The sequence below is a fragment of the Passer domesticus genome, chromosome 2, assembly GCF_036417665.1.
Source record: "Passer domesticus isolate bPasDom1 chromosome 2, bPasDom1.hap1, whole genome shotgun sequence".
NCBI classification, from domain to species: domain Eukaryota; kingdom Metazoa; phylum Chordata; class Aves; order Passeriformes; family Passeridae; genus Passer; species Passer domesticus.
Genome location: NC_087475.1, coordinates 34003524 through 34019013, shown reverse-complemented (window position 1 = coordinate 34019013; position 15490 = coordinate 34003524). Strand labels below are relative to the sequence as shown.

General features: G+C 42.6%; 1 protein-coding gene across 2 annotated transcripts in view; it reads left to right on the top strand.

Annotated features, from left to right (window-relative positions):
* Positions 1-4852: 4852 nt before the first annotated feature.
* The window catches only part of CYFIP1 (cytoplasmic FMR1 interacting protein 1), a 74378-nt gene continuing 63740 nt past the window's right edge, over positions 4853-15490 (top strand). Inside the window, exon 1 of one of the 2 annotated variants that reach the window (XM_064408168.1) lies at positions 4853-5053. The gene's annotated coding sequence lies outside the window, so the exon portion shown is untranslated. The remainder of the gene's footprint in view (positions 5054-15490) is intronic. The other variant, XM_064408167.1, reaches the window with a different exon arrangement.

Here is a 15490-nt window from a genome sequence, read left to right as displayed (position 1 = left end):
TATAGATTCAAAAGACTTGTGTCATAGTCTATTGTTTCGTGAATTGTCAAGTTTAGCTAAAAGAAAGCATAAAACACTCAGCAAAGCTTGTAGAAACAGAACTTTCTAAGCTTCTAAGGGGGTATAAAATTCTTTGGAAAGAACACAGTCCTTTATTGGATGCTGTCCCAATTTCATTTCTACCTTTATTTGTTCTCATTAACTTCTGGAAGCAGTTTTAGCAAAGTTGCAGCATAGAAGCCCTTTTTGACTTGTTACTTTTCTTTCTTCTCTGTTTTTTCCTGTGGGCTTCTATTATCCCTAGGCCACATTTTAGCACTGATTTAGTAGATTCTCCAGTTCTTTCTTTGCTGTTTAGTTTTAATAACTCCTAATTAACCACTAGGACCTTGAGGACCTTTGGTTGTGTCAAACTCTTGATATAAAAAAGTTAGCAACCAGTCATTGATCAGATGGTTTCCATGGGAGCATGGATTAAAGATAGCAATGCTATATTACAGGCTGATTAAAAATATAAAAAAATCCCTCTGGTGTGCGTTCTAATCTTACTAACTAAAGATTTGGAAGTTTTTCAGCTTTCCTCTTGTGCTACTTTGCACACTTAGAGACAAACCTTTCCTCACTGATTGCATCTGGCTGTTGTAGTGTCTTCTTGTTGCACTGTGCATTTAGTGTTGGGAAGGCTGCACAGGATCTCACAGGTCTGAGGGCCTAGAGAGCTAATGAAGTTACCAGGGAAAGAGGGGCAGGGCTGGGGTGAAGAGTGAGGGGGCTGAATTGCCTAACATACATGCCCTGATTTCTGCACTGATGTCCTACATGAGCAACATGAGTGTAATTTGTAATGGAATCAAGAAAGGATTTAACATGTGTTAATGTCTGTCAGGGAGTTGGGTGGGCTCTGCTGTGGTTTGGTAGCGCGGTGTGCAGCAGGTTTGGAAAGCAGGGTGGGGGGACACAGGCCCATTGTACACACATATAGAGTTAAATCCCTATGAGTTAACAATAAAGCCTTGGTCTAGTGTTTCAGGGAGCTGGAAAGCAGAAGTAGGGAACCCTGCTTGCTCAGATCCATTTCAGATGGTGTCACTCAGCACTAGGAGGGAAATGGGAACCAGAGAGCTGCAGGTGTCATCGTGTGCTAATGAGTATTTATGAATATGCAGCACACCTGCTGTTGTCAGCTGTGCTCTTGGCAGGACATGGGCACTCAGGGGAAGGAGTCTGGCTTTTCCTGGAATTAAAGGTAGGTATGAGTGACCAGATCACTGCATTTGTGTAAGGCCTTGTGAAGTGGAGGACTCCTAATAGGCATTACATGTCTAGGTAGCTGGTGTAGGCTTTCTGCTTTGGGTCAAGCTCTCACTTTGCTCATTGAGACTTCTGAGATGCTGCTTTATGCTTGGTCTCCTGCTCAAGCTCTCTCAAGTGCTGTGTCCTCTTCATAAGTGCTATCTCCTGAGAGCTGAAATAGTGTGTTACTGTGTGCAGTGTGGAACCATTTTTGTAGCCTTGCTGAGCTTTAAACCTTTTGCCACATACAACACCAAGTCTGTGCTGACTTCTGGTGGGAAAAATCTTGTCCAGTTCTTTAGAGTGTGGACAGGTGGCTGATATGTTGCCAGAAGTTCGATTTAATTTTTGAACTGATTTATAGACAATTACCTATTTTCTTGTATGATGTCCTGTTCTTGAGGTCATCAGGACCATTGCCTGCCATGATTTCTTAAATACGTTTCTGTATCAGGTCATGACAATTTCCTGTGTTCTTTGCGAGGACGAAGAATCTCTGAACTCAGCAGATAAGAAAAATTTAATGAATAGCTAGATATGTTGTTAAGCTTAGACACCAAAATGTCTGCAAAAACAGAGAGTAACATCACCATCTGAGACAGAGTAGACACCCAGTGGCAGAACCATAAGATTCCTGTTCTCAGGCTTATGGAATGAAACACTTCAGTGTAATTCTGTGGGCTTCTGGAAAAGATTCTTTCATTGCCTTTGGATAAATACTTAAAAGCCCAAAGAAGAAAAGTAAAACTGAAGTGAAATTAGCTGGAATTTAGGAAGTAGACCTGTGGCTGTCCTGTAGCATAGTGCCTTGATCAAAGGCAAATCCAGTCATCAGACAATTGCATTAAGCTTGTAACTATCATATTATCTGATACATGTGTGGTTTAGGTACAGTGCATATAAATAGCAAGGAGCATAATATATTACTGTTGAAGATCTTCCTAAGGATTGTTGACAGGCATGGGTTAAAATCAATTCCACCCAAGAAAGGATCTCAAACTGCCATAAGTCTGGCCTGATAAAAACCACACCTAACTTCCAGAGGCTAGGATATCAATTAGTGGCTTGATTGGGAATATGTAGGTACATGTCTCTTTAGGTACACCTAGAAGGCCTTTGTTCAGTGTGGTAGGGATAATTGAGAAGGGTGAATACAGTAGAGGGAAAAGCAGCTCATGGAGAACTGCTAAACATTTTTTAATCTTTTAATCAAGTACTGTCACTGCACTACTTAAGTTCCACTAAAGTGGAAAGAGCAGGGAATTGTGGGAGCATTACAGAATTAAATCAGGCAACTGGAATGGTATTATGTGGGCTCACTTAAAACAGTTCTGATAGGTATATCACATGTTACATGAGGCTATAGACATTCAGATAGCAAAAAGTGATTGTTGTGTAATTCCTACACCAAACAATAGAAAAAGCCAACACAGATCTCGAGTAGCTGTGTACCATCATCTACTTTTTTTATATGATCTTATGTATAGGAATGCTAATAAAAAGCAGATTGTCCCAGCAGTGGGGAAGCAGCTCCTTTGCCCACTCAGTTATTTAGATGGAGACTGCAAGATCTGGGGCATCAGCCAATCCTTGTGACAAGCTGTTGTTTCCTGGACAGGATGGTGTGGTTGGCAGTCTTGCTTTCATACAGAGCAGCTGCTCCTGGCACCAGCTGGCTTTCAGCAAGTAGGGGGCCACAGTGGTGGTCTTGCTTGGGACAGACTGGCAGACTGTGAAGTATTGCCCATGTTGGGGGCAAGCTGCTGTTGATCAGATGTCATGGGGAGCATTTCACTTTGCTGTCCTTGCTGCTCTGTTGTGGCCTGGTAACAGATGTCTCATTGCTGATGTAGACCAAGTGGTTGCATTAAGAAAAGGCTGTTCTGAATTTGCACTTGCCCAGACAAGGAAACAAAACTCATCCTGCTCTATAAAGGTGAGTAATTTACTTAATCAAGCTCCTTGTCCCAAGCAGAGTTTGCAGAAAAGGGCATAGGATGGATGGCACTGGAGACAATCAGATGTCACTTTAGAAATGGAAGCATCCAGCTCTGGTTGTATTTTACACTTTTGCTTGAGCTGTCTTAAGAAGTTAGGCTGATAAGGAGCTGTGATGATTGAAAGGAATTGAAATGAATTCATTTGGTATATGCACTCAAAATTCATGAATATATACAGACAGAGAAGAATAGCAGCTATCCTAGAAAATTAATTGTTTCATAGAAAAGACTATGTTGCAGTACTAGGAAAAAGATGTGGCTATGAAAATATCTCTGTGATATTATGAAATGCTAATGATAACATTGCAATGATGCATAACTTCTCCACAAGCTGTGGAAATGCTTGGTAACATGGAAAGGGTGGAATAATTCGATTAGATCATACTTGGAATAATGAAAATTGGGGGTCTAGGACCTTATCCCCACTCTTCACAGGCTTTCTTGTAGATGCTATTACAAAAAGGTTATTTAAAGAAACTTGAGGCAGTGCAAACTTTTTGGGAAAAACCCAACAAGCAATAATGGAAGTAAAGCACTAATTATTCTGTTCTCAGCATGAAAATCATTAATAGCACAGTGTCCCCTGAACAGTTGTTAAAAACAGAGACTTAGAAGTGCTTGCTATGGCAACAGTGTGCAGTTTGATTATGATTCTAGAGAGGATTTTCAAGAGTAAGTAAAATGTTGGATGCAACTTAAAGCAGACAAATACAAGCAAATAGGCTTTGATAAAAATTGGAAGTCCCCATGCTCTCAGGTGACTGTTCCCTATCTGAAGTGGTTTGTGGATTCCCTCTGCCATAAAACAGTGGATGGAAAGAGCAGTCTTGACAATCTTATGTGAAAAAGAACGGGCAGTTTGATTTTGTGGTGCAATGTCGAGTTCATTAGATGGAATCTTGAACAAATAAGTAAAGCTGAACTTCAAGGGGAGAACACTGCATGGAAAAAGTAAGAAAACTTTAAAATGAGAAAGTAAATATGTTTGATATCATCTACAGAAAAGTTAAAGTGGGAGGCTGTGAAACAGCAACCTGCCTGGTTTTTATGGTTTTGATTTTAATGAAGTGTGGTTATTTCGGATACAAACACCACAGGCACGAGCACCCTCTGCAGGATGTTTAAAGGGGTTTCGCCCGCGATCCCTTTTGGTTTTTAAGGTTAGTTTTTTCATCCTTACGGCTGGTGTTTTTCCCTCGCCATGGTGGCGAAGCTGGGAAGTGGGAAGCCCCGGCGCTGACCCGTCACTGCCGGCCCCGGTGCCCGGGGCGCTGGTGTTCTCTGCTGGGGCGGGCACTGGATGGCACTGTGCGGGGTTTGTACGAGTGGGCACGGTCGTCCTGGGCGTAGATTTGTGTTCCGAGAGGCAGACTGCTTTTAATGAAAGCCACTTTCATCCGTGCCCTGTACACGGGGCAAAGGGCCGGTCCGGGACGCAGCTCCGCCGCCTGCGGCAGCTCCGGGACGGCTCCCGGCTCCCCGGGAGGAGGAGGAGCCGGGGCGGGAAGGGGCGGCAGGTTTGGGATGAGGAGGAGGAGCTGGAGCGGCAGGAAGGGTGTTTCCCTGCGCAACTCCCGGCTGAAGTGACTCAGACAGGAAACTCCCTGCCAGGCGCGGCCCAGGAGCGGAGCCGCCGGGCCGACGCGACCCTCGGCGGCCGGGCCGAGCGGAGCCCGCGGGCGGCCGGACAGACGGACAGACAGACAGACGGGCTCCTCCCGCCGCCGGGCAGCGCGCTCCCGGGAGCCGGCGGAGAGCGGGTGAGCAGCGCTTCCCGGGCCCGCCCGGGCGCCTTCGCCCCCTCCCCCGAATTCGGGCGCTTCATCTGCGGGGCCGGGCGGCTCCGCGCCCCTCTGGCTGGTAACCGTGAGCGCGGTACTCCTGCTTGGGGCTGGTTTAGCCCCCCTCGGTGTCTGGCGGTGCCGCGGGGGTCCCGCTGCTCGGGCGGTGCCCGGGGCGCGGCGGGAAGGGCCGAGCGGAGCCGCGGGCCTCGGGCGGGTTGGGTCCCGCAGCGGCGGGCACCCGAAAGCCCTTCTTGGGTTTTGTTCCTGGGGGTAAGCTTTGGCTTGTTCTCTCTCGTGCGTGGCCCCTGTGTCTGCAGCGCTCGAGTGGTCGGAGTTCTGCCTCCTAGGCTGTCTTAGAGTGGGCTAGATGGGGAAAAAATAAAAATGAAAAGCCCTATGCAGGTTCATCTCCCTCTTCAGAGGAAGGAGGTGATCTGTAGTGTCTGTCTAAGGACGTGGAATAACTTCCTCATGAGGAACTTGAGAATTATCCAGTAAAAATAACTATGCTGTAATGACAGCAGCACTATAGGCTTGAAAATCCCCAGATGGATGGTCTGCCACCCCATCCCTCCTCTGTCATGAGCAAAGGTGAAGACACACATGCACTTCATCTTTCTGAGTATTCCTGTAGTTCAACATCTCTGCTAATTTTTTTTGCTTTTCACTAGGCTCTCATTGCCTTGATTTTTATTCCTGCGCTGTTTGATGGCAGGCTGAAGTAGCATTTAGACATGTAAATGGTTGTTTGTGCCAGGAAGGCTGTTGGGAGGAAGTTGTCTTTGTGGGATGCAGCCAGCCTGCCTGAAGTGCTGGCTGGAGAGCGTGTATTGGAGGAGGAGGAAAGCTAGCTGGAGGAATTTCTTCTTAATTAGAAGGTCATACCAGGCTTTTCTGTAAACTGTGGGAAATGGTAAGCTTAGGCTAATGAGGACTCCAATCCTTATTGCATTCCTTGTTACTTATTTGGCATAACTTTATTATAATAAGCTTACTGAACATGTACATATGAAGTGTTGTGTGGTAGTGTTTTCTTCAAAATTGAATTTATAATAATACTGTAGTGCAATTTGGCAATCTCTGAATTATGTTTCTATTAATTGTACTTAAACTGTTTTATGCTCAGAGAATGTCTGAGCTATGTGATAGAAAATGCATTGCTGCTCCTTGATTAAGTTATGATTCTTGACTTCATTTAAGTCCCACTTTTACCCCTAAAAAACTTTTTTCCCAATCTTTTGTAAACACAAAGTATCTCCTGTTCTAGTGTAAAAGACTCTTCAAGCTTTCCCAGGCAACTGGTCTGTGAAGTCTGGCTGGTGTAGGCAGCCAGTTGTCTCTGTAGCTGCCAGGAGGGAGGAGGAGGAATTTGGAAGAAGTCTGTACAGCATTGGGAAGGCTTAACCCCAGTATCATCAAAGCTTGCTTGGCTCGCCCTCTAAAAACTGTACATCAGTCTTTCTTTGTTGAGCTTAGATTTTTATTTTTTTAATTGGGACTATGTACTTGATGGAATATCTCTAATGTGCTTTGGTTTTCAGGTTGTCAGCTTGGTTATGTATTCTGAGAATAAACCTCTCTGAGTCTTAGGAAAACACCCAAATACACCCAGCCCCCAACATCCCTGCTTGAAAGACTTTGTTTTGTTTACAGGTCTTGAGTTTGTCAGTTTCTTTTGAAGGTCCTGATGAGTGTGGAGTGGTGTTTGAATGGAGGGTGTGCTCAGCTTTGCTGATTAAAAATAGATATCACAGCATTCAAACTTAAATGGAGCCGAATTGTCTAAGTTGTTTAAATTTTTTTTTAAATGTATGTTATAAGAAAGGAAATGTTTCACAGACAATTCAGACTTTTCAGTTTTTATCTTCTGAATGTGTGACTTACAAAAAAGCTTATAGACTTTTCATTATGTACCTGTAATACCCAAAGTATTCATTAACAAAATTCTTGTTTCTTCAGTTTGCCTTAGATGGAAACTGTCCTCTGGGCTTAAACCAAGAGATTCTCTTGGTCCATTATGCTGACCATTTGTAGCATAATTAAGTAATTACTAGAAATCTGTTCTAGCTATGTGTTCCATGTTAGATGTTTGTCTGATATACTCCTTAAGTTTTGGTTAGTGCTTTATTTATTCATTCTGGGAGAGAATTGTCTTGGAAGGTGGCTTGTTCCTGAGGGTAGGTTTTAAAATCTTGCCGTAACTCTCTTGTCAGAATAATCTGATTTTTATTTTAAAGTTTGTTTCTTGAAGATTTCCAAGATATTGAGTTGAGGTGGCAAATTCAGAGTGGTTGGAATTCAGCTGCAAGGTTGGAATAAAAAGATGGGACAAAAAAATCCCCACAAAGCTTTTTTTTTTGTGGGAACAGTTGTATTCATCCTCTGGCCTGAAAGCTGCTTGCAATGCTATACAAGAGAAAAATTATTTTAATGTAACTTCCATGCCTGTATGTGCATATCAAGTGGGTTTCATTTTACAGTTTTTGCCCTATGTTCTCTGGGCAAGTTCTTCAAGTGGGGTTCCTTTGCTGTGCCAACAAGTGAAGTAAACTTGAATGCTGGGCAGCGAGTTTTACCCTGCTGAGCTGGAAGTCAGCTTGCCATTGACTTCACTGCTTGCGCCAGTGGCTGTGTGCTCTTCTGAATTTCCACTGTTTATACATTTTAAAATAGCTGTAGCTACCATGGCAAGCCCCAACTTAATAAGCAATTATGCCTGAACCAGGGAAGGTGCTTGTTTACCCAGGGATGCTGCAGGAGCTTGGCACAGCCCAGGCATAAGTGGCCAGTGAAGCAGTTCGAGGTGGATCCATCAGTGTCCGTGGGATTGTGATCCATTTGAACAGCCCCGAGCTTCCCTGTGAGCGTGTTCTCAGGGATGGAGGCAAAGAGGGAGGAGTAAATGTAACAGATTTGTAAATTTTTGATCTGTAGAAAATATACCTTGTTTCAAGTGGCCTCTGGCAGACTTTACTCTTGAAGGTCATCTTGCTACTTTTTGGCTACATTGTTATTTGTATAGAGAACAAATAAAACCCACCTACCCTTGCCCTGGTTTTTATGCAGAATTGAAACAGTAAAATGAAAGAAGGACATTTCAACATTGTGAAATATGATTGTATACCTATAAAAGCTCACAGAGAGCTTGGTAATGGTGCTTTATATTTTAAGCTACATACGTCAGTTCAGGATTCTTCTTTACTGCACGTCTGCCCTTAGAAGCTGACATTAGTAGGGCTCGGGGGCACACTTTGCTGTGTAATACTGATAACAGAGTGCGTATTGATTTGCTTTGTTAAAACGTAATTCCATTAATCCACATCACTGCCTTTCTGGTGGTAAAAATAATGTATGATGCATTGATGAGGCTTGCTACAAGAAGACAGAGATTGCAAAACAGCAGTTAATCTTTCTATCTCTTGGCACCAAAAATGTTGTAAGATATTTTGGGTGGCTCCTTATCTCTTGTAAACACACTGGCAAAAATCCTGAAGTATGTTTTCTTCATAAGACTGGAAAGATTTTTCTCTGTGTTAGTGTGTACTGTTTACTGTATGCCTCTGTTATGTCTGTAAAGATATGTCCACTCACAAAAGTTTGTGAAGAAAATCCTGTATTGACACACTTCAATGTTTTGGGGGGGAAACTGGCTATCTTGGAATTAAAATGTAGAAAGTAGAGTTGTGTTAAAGGTTGGTATGGCACAAATAATCGTCAGGCATTTGCCATCTCAGAAGAAACCCCCTTTCCCTCAGGCTGAGCAGATATCAAGTGAATTTATAGCTGTGTAGCCTTTCTGCAGAAAGATCATTGTGGGAGAGGTGATTTAAGGTTGTGGGCAGCTGAGTTGAGCACAGATCTGGCTTGGGGTGTTGGAGAGGGAGCCCATCTCTCCAAGCCTTCCCAGCTGGGAGATGGTGGTGGTCCCTGCTCCTGAGGAGCAGCACTTGTCCTGCTGCTCTATCCCATCCCCACATTTGCTGTAGCTGTTTCATTCTGCCAGACCTCTGCTCCTGCTGGAAGGGACCCCAGCAGGGCATCAGTGTGATGGTGAGCTCAGAGGACTCTCAGGGTGGAAATCCCTTCCTTGCTAAACCAGCTGCCTGCCAGGCACCCGCTGTGTGGCACTTAGCCAGCTGTGGTCTGCTGTAGATTTGCAGCCCTCGTAGTCAAGCTGTGAGGTCCCTGCTGTGCTCTTCTCAATGAGTGCAGAGAAGTAAAAGTGAACATGGCAGTTCTTAGACTGGGTGGTTGTTCTGTGGTTCTCTGTGTGTGTGCTGCCAGGACAGGTGCTCTGGCCTAGTGAGTGTCCTCCACATGAGTTCTGCTTGTTAACTTTAGTAAAGCTTTACTTACTCAAGTAGTCGGGTAACACACATGGAATTGGCACTGCTGTTCTTGCTTTTATCAGAGGTAAATGCCAGGGCAGCAGGCTGTGGTGCCCTCCTTTTCCTGGTTTGTGAGTGCTCCCAGCTTACAAAATGATTATTTGTGGGGTGAACTTGTAGGATTTCTCTTTGCTCGAGCCATGTACTGTGAGATTTTCTCAGTTGTCTGTCTTTCAGCAAGCCTTTCATGTGGCTGGTTTTTGCAGGTCTGCTTTCCGTACAGTTGGTCAGGAGGTAATAGAGTGACAAACAAACTTTTTAAAGCCAATAATTGCTCATTTGGTGGAAAAAAATGCCATCCCCCTTGCTCTCCATCCACTGAAAGGCATCTTAAGAATTCAGTCAGTGTGTAGACTTATGCTTACTAGATGACACTCTTTGCAAATGATTAGCAGGGTTGAGTCTCAGTAATGTTCTTCTCTGAATTACTTTAAATTACTTTATTCTAAAGTAAAGGAAAAAAATTAAATGGTGCTTTTGGTTTTAGAAACAGATTTTTAAATCAGTACTGTGGTTTTATGTTAGGACATGGGTCTCAAGAGTTGACGTGCTAAGTAGTGATTCCAGCTGTGCAAATGACACAAGGTGCTTTTGGAGATGCTTACTTTATACTTGACACCTGTACAAGAGATTTGTTTCCAGGGTTTAGATAAAAATATGTTAGTGCTGTACTTCAGTTCAAAATACTATAATTCTGACAGGGGCATGGGCACTTTGTTGGTAGGAAATAAAAATGCTGTTGACCTGAAGCTATTTATAGCCTTCTTTCAGTATAACTCTAATTATTTTAAGTGGTTTCAGTGATGTAAAATCAATAAGGAGAGTACACTGAATTATAGATTCTGAGTGTGAAGTTCAGGCAAACTGTCATGACACACAGCTCAAGATAGATGTGAATGCTTGTCAGGTGATATCTGAAGTAATGCTTTGGATGAATTTTCACTGAAATTGTGTATTTTCTTGTATAAAATACTACAGATCATGAGCTCTTTCTGAGGAAAAAGAGAGCTTAAGAAACTAAAATTTATTTAATTTTGTTTTCTCTTCTACTCTGTCCTGTCTATTTCCTTAGTTTTGGGTTTTTTTTTAAGAGAACTATTTAGCTGTTATTCACTTCTTGGCTGATTCACTCTCTCCTCACAGAAATGCACATAATGGTGGATTGGTTTTTTACAGTTTCTGAAGCCTGTTGGTTTGGTTTTTTAATTTCGTTTTCTTTTTAGATACTGTAATTTAGCAAAATTGTACATTATTGTTGTACTGATTTAGATAAGAAACAAAAAGCTACTTTTAAGCATGGCTAGTACAAATTTGCCTAAAATACCTTCCAACTTACTTTTCAGCTGAAGCTGTGTAATTTTTTTTAACTGAAAGTGGAGAGTCTTGTATTGTTGACTTACCAAGTACCTACAGGCATAGAGAAGGAGTGGAATGACAGCAGACAGCCTTTCTTTCAGAGTCATTTTTATTAAAGCCTTTGTTGAATTTTTAAACTCAAAATAAGGCAACACTGAAGCCAGAGCTTCAGCTGCAGGCGTGCATTGAAAGAACCCCCTGGACATAATGAATGCCTGTCGTGTCACTGGGGGACATGTGCTGTAAGATGGAGCTGGATGCAAAATGCAGAGGCACTGCTGCCCCCAGCAGTGCTGTGGTGGGTGTCCTTCCCACAGGCAGGGGTGTTGCCAAGCAGACTCCCCTGAGAAGCTGTAAGTCTGACCCTGGAGCTGGGGCAACCATCTGTGTAACTGGGCTAAGGAAGAGAGTGCTGTCCTCCACTCCCCTGAGAAAACAATCTTGTTTTTTCTTTATTTCTCTCTGTTCTTGTGAAATAAAAGTACAGGAACTCACATGCTTTATCAGGAACTGTAGTGATAGGACTAGGAGTAATGAGTTCAAACTGAAAGAGATGAAATTTAGCTAAAAGATACGGAAGAGATTCCTGACTGTGAGGATGGTGAGGCACTGGAACAGGTTGCCCAGAGAGGCTTTGAGTGTCCCATCCCTGAAAGTGTTCAAGGCCAGGTTGGATGGGGCCTTGAACAGCCTGGTCTAGTGGAAGGTGTTCCTGCTGATGGCAGGGGGGATGAACTGTATGGTCTTTAAGGTCCCTTTCAGCCAAAGCCGTTCTCTGAGTACAAATAAACAGTTTGTCTAAGGCTGAGGGATTGTGTTGCTGCTTAGATGGAAACCTGAAGACTCCAGACTCTTGTCTTTCTCTCCATCTTTGAGGCTCATCTCTTTTACCTGTAAGATGGCAGTCCTCCATCCACTGGGGTCTCAGTTCCCCTGTCCCCAGCTCCTTTCAGCCCATATACACAGGTGTGCCCTTTTTGATTAAAGTACCAGCACTCTGTGCACACCAGACACAAAGGGCAGCCAAGGAAGCCCATGCTGAGCAAGTGTGGGCAGTCTGTGATGGAAGACTTCATCCTGAGCCATGCCAGGCTAATTCCATGTGAACTTGCTTTCCTTTTTCCTTTCTGGGCTGGTCATTGCTTTTGCTGCTCCCCTTCTCATTCTTTGCAGAACGTTCACAGGGGGAGTGTTATCTTTGCTAAGAAGTGAGAGAGCTTTTCACACTATTGTTGTACTGTTCACATGCTGTAAGTGCTGTGCTTCTGTGCTAAACTTCAGTCTGTCCAAAGCACTGCTGTGCAGCATTGCTTCCTACCACCCGTGCAGCAGCAGGATCAGGAGCCAGTACAGAAGAAATGCTTGTTGAGAACAGCTGCAGGAGAGAGCAGCATCAGCAGAATGCAAAAATGGCAAACCGAGAAGATTGAAAAGGGGTGTGGAGGAGTGAACTGGCTGAGAGGAAAAGAATGCAAAAAAGAGAAGGGGAGGGGGTTGGTCGGGAAGGTGAAATGGTGCAATTCAACGGTGTAATACCAGAGAATATGAATAGGGTAAGGCAAGTGAGTGTAGCAAGACAGATCTCAGCACACCTAACCTAGAATGTGAAACAATGCTTAAATCTAGTTTCATTGCAGTCTGAAGAGAGATCACATATTGCAGAAGGGGATTCATTCTGTACATTAGTTAGTTCACTGAGAACTAATTCAGTTCTGTGAGAATTAAGTAGTAAACCAGCACAAACCCTCTCAGTCATCTAGCCCCATCAACAGCAGATTTTTTTTTATTTATTTTGCATTTGTGACTTATCTTGGGCTTTAGACTTAGGTTCACAGATAAAGTAAACCAAACAAAACACCTATGTGAATTCTTGTAGCACAAATGCCATTGCAGAGGGGGGTTGCATGCTGCAGGACAAACTTCAGAGACAGGCCCTCCCTCCTTGTTCATCTGAGTGGGATACTTTTGGAGGAAATTTTAGAGGCTTAGGCTTCTCCCATGCCATTGCAATGGAGTATCAAATGAAATAAGTGGAATAAACAGAATTAATTTTTCATTTTTGAAGTGTGTGCATCCTTCACTTGAGATTCCTACAGAGGGATAGCTTTTCACCCTATATTTTAACATCAGGAAGTTGTATCTCTCTTCTAAAGCTTCAAGATGTGGAATGATGCTGCAGATGCATGGTACTGGCCAGGCTGCCCTTTGAAATACCTGCTTGTTACTTGCTGCTTCATCATCATCCACTGCAGATGCTGCTGCTGTAGAATTAGTATGTGCTCATCCATGTGCTCCTGCTGGCTGCTAACACAGCAGGAAAAGATAAATTCACTTTTCTGGTGCCTTGCTAGCAAAAATATAGTGACTCCAGCCTGGTGCTATGGTACAGAAGTGCTGAGGTTGCACAGTGTTCTCTAGTTATGGCAGAGTTTTCTTACTGATGCTGTAAAAAGGAGTAGTTAGTAGACATACACGTGGTGGCAGGCTTCAGGAAAGGCAATTCTGGACTATCATCACTCACTCAGTCTTGAGCTAGTCTTCCAAAGAGCCCAAGACTCCCTCATTCCTAATCTGCTGTGATGATAGTAGAGTGCCACACCTTCCTTTTATTGGAAAGTGCTTGAATTCATCCAGGATACCGAAAGGGAAGTTCCTTGACAGGCATAACTAATTGTTCTCCGAGTCCTGGTGGTCAGTGTGTCAGCAAGCCACTTCAGCTCCATGACAGCATCCTTAGCAGTGCTGTCCTTCTGACCTTGGTTATCCTGTGGGAGGAACAGAACTGACTCACTGAAGTGTGGCTTTTATGTTGCATTAATGGTGCTGCTGTTGCTTACTGATACTGCCCAGAATTCAGTTTTCCAGCTGATAAGACTGGTGTATCACTGAGCACTTGAACCTTGCTCGCACAATCATAGCACAGGCATTGCTTGTGTGAAGAGATGGCAGGGATGGGGATTGCTTGCTGGGATGTTTCCCTGCAGGGGACAGAAGCTGGACAGGTAGCAGTGTGGATTGCATGAAAAATTCACATGTGACTGAGCACAAAGAGCTTTTAATTAAGGAAGCTGATATTTTCTTAAAGAAAAAAAAATTCCTCCCATGCTATTAGCCTCATGTTCTTCCCTCAGTCTGTGCCTGCTTTTAGAAGCCTGCAGTTATTGTGAGCCACATCACCCTGTAGGAGTCTAATACTAAATTAATCGTTTCTATTATATGGCCATTCTTCTGGGACTTGCTATGATGTTTGAATGGGATAATACAGTGCTGGAATTTTTTTCTCTTTTCACATTTTAAGCCTTTTTTTAAAAAATTCCATTTGCAGATGTATTTTTGAAAGCTTAACAGTATGTCAAATCTGTTGCACAAAGGACTGTCAGCTGCTGTTTGCTTTCTTCTGTCTTTTACTTTAATCAGGCAAGCCAGTAAATGATGTGAAAAGCATTTTTCTTTGCTCCTTCAGCTTATGCAAATGTGTTGCTTAGGAACAGAAAGGAGCTCCAGTCCCAAAAGGAACATCTTAGGCTGATCTGCATGGCAAAAAGGCAGATTGTCCTGTCCAGAGCACAGAAAAAGAGCATTCTAACAGAGAAAATCCATCGTGTTGCTGTTCTCTGAAGTGCTTTAACAATCAGGGTGTTAAAATGTTTTCATCTCAGTCTGAATTGATAGGTAAGCAGTTGAATGGCTGAGGTGTTCAAAATTTAATTAAAATAGAACTAAAAGAGAGTTTTTGAGAGATATCTTGGAGGTTTGAAGTAAAAATGAATATTTTTGTTATTACTGTGTGGTTCTTGGAAGAGAAAATCCATTCCTTTTGTTCTCTTTCTATTACAAGGGCCCTTTGTGATCTCATGGTTTAAATTGAGTAGGAGCATTACACAGACTATTTAATCACATTTTTGTAATAGAAAAATTATTTAATTGATTTTATGCAATCCAGTAACATAGAAAAATGACACAATAGGACAAAAAAATCCTGAAAATATTGTGTTGCTGTAGGGATAAAACTTAACTTCTGCTGCTGTGAGGACCAATTCTATTCTTATGGGAATGTTACCATTAGTTGCCATGGAGTTTACTGTGGTTGGTCCTGAAGACCCCAGTTCACCAGGCGAGTCAATCATCTTTTTAAATATACTTTCATTTGAATTATTTCCTTCAGTGTGTGGACTGTGGATTCTCTTCTCTTCTCTTCTCTTCTCTTCTCTTCTCTTCTCTTCTCTTCTCTTCTCTTCTCTTCTCTTCTCTTCTCTTCTCTTCTCTTCTCTTCTCTTCTCTTCTCTTTTTTTTTTTTTTTAATAATATGCTTCTCTTCTCGCTCTTGAACTGCAATATGTAAAATCTTCCTGATTTTAATCACAGAATTCTGTCTTTTTAAGTAAGGGTAAGCTTTGATTTATTGCTGCAAAAGGTATTTAAAATTATTTATTAGCATTTATATTAATATATAATAATTTATTTTAAAATACCACTCATGTGGATACATATTTCGATTAATGGATTTCATGGCAATTTTAATCTTTAGTATTTATGATACTATATTTTAATTTAAGATTCAAAGACTCTGCTTTTGTAGACGTGGGAAAGAAGAGACACCATGTCAAAGGAAGTTGCTGTTTAAAGTGTAGACATACTTACTCTTTGTCTTATTTTGAGCCTGGGAACA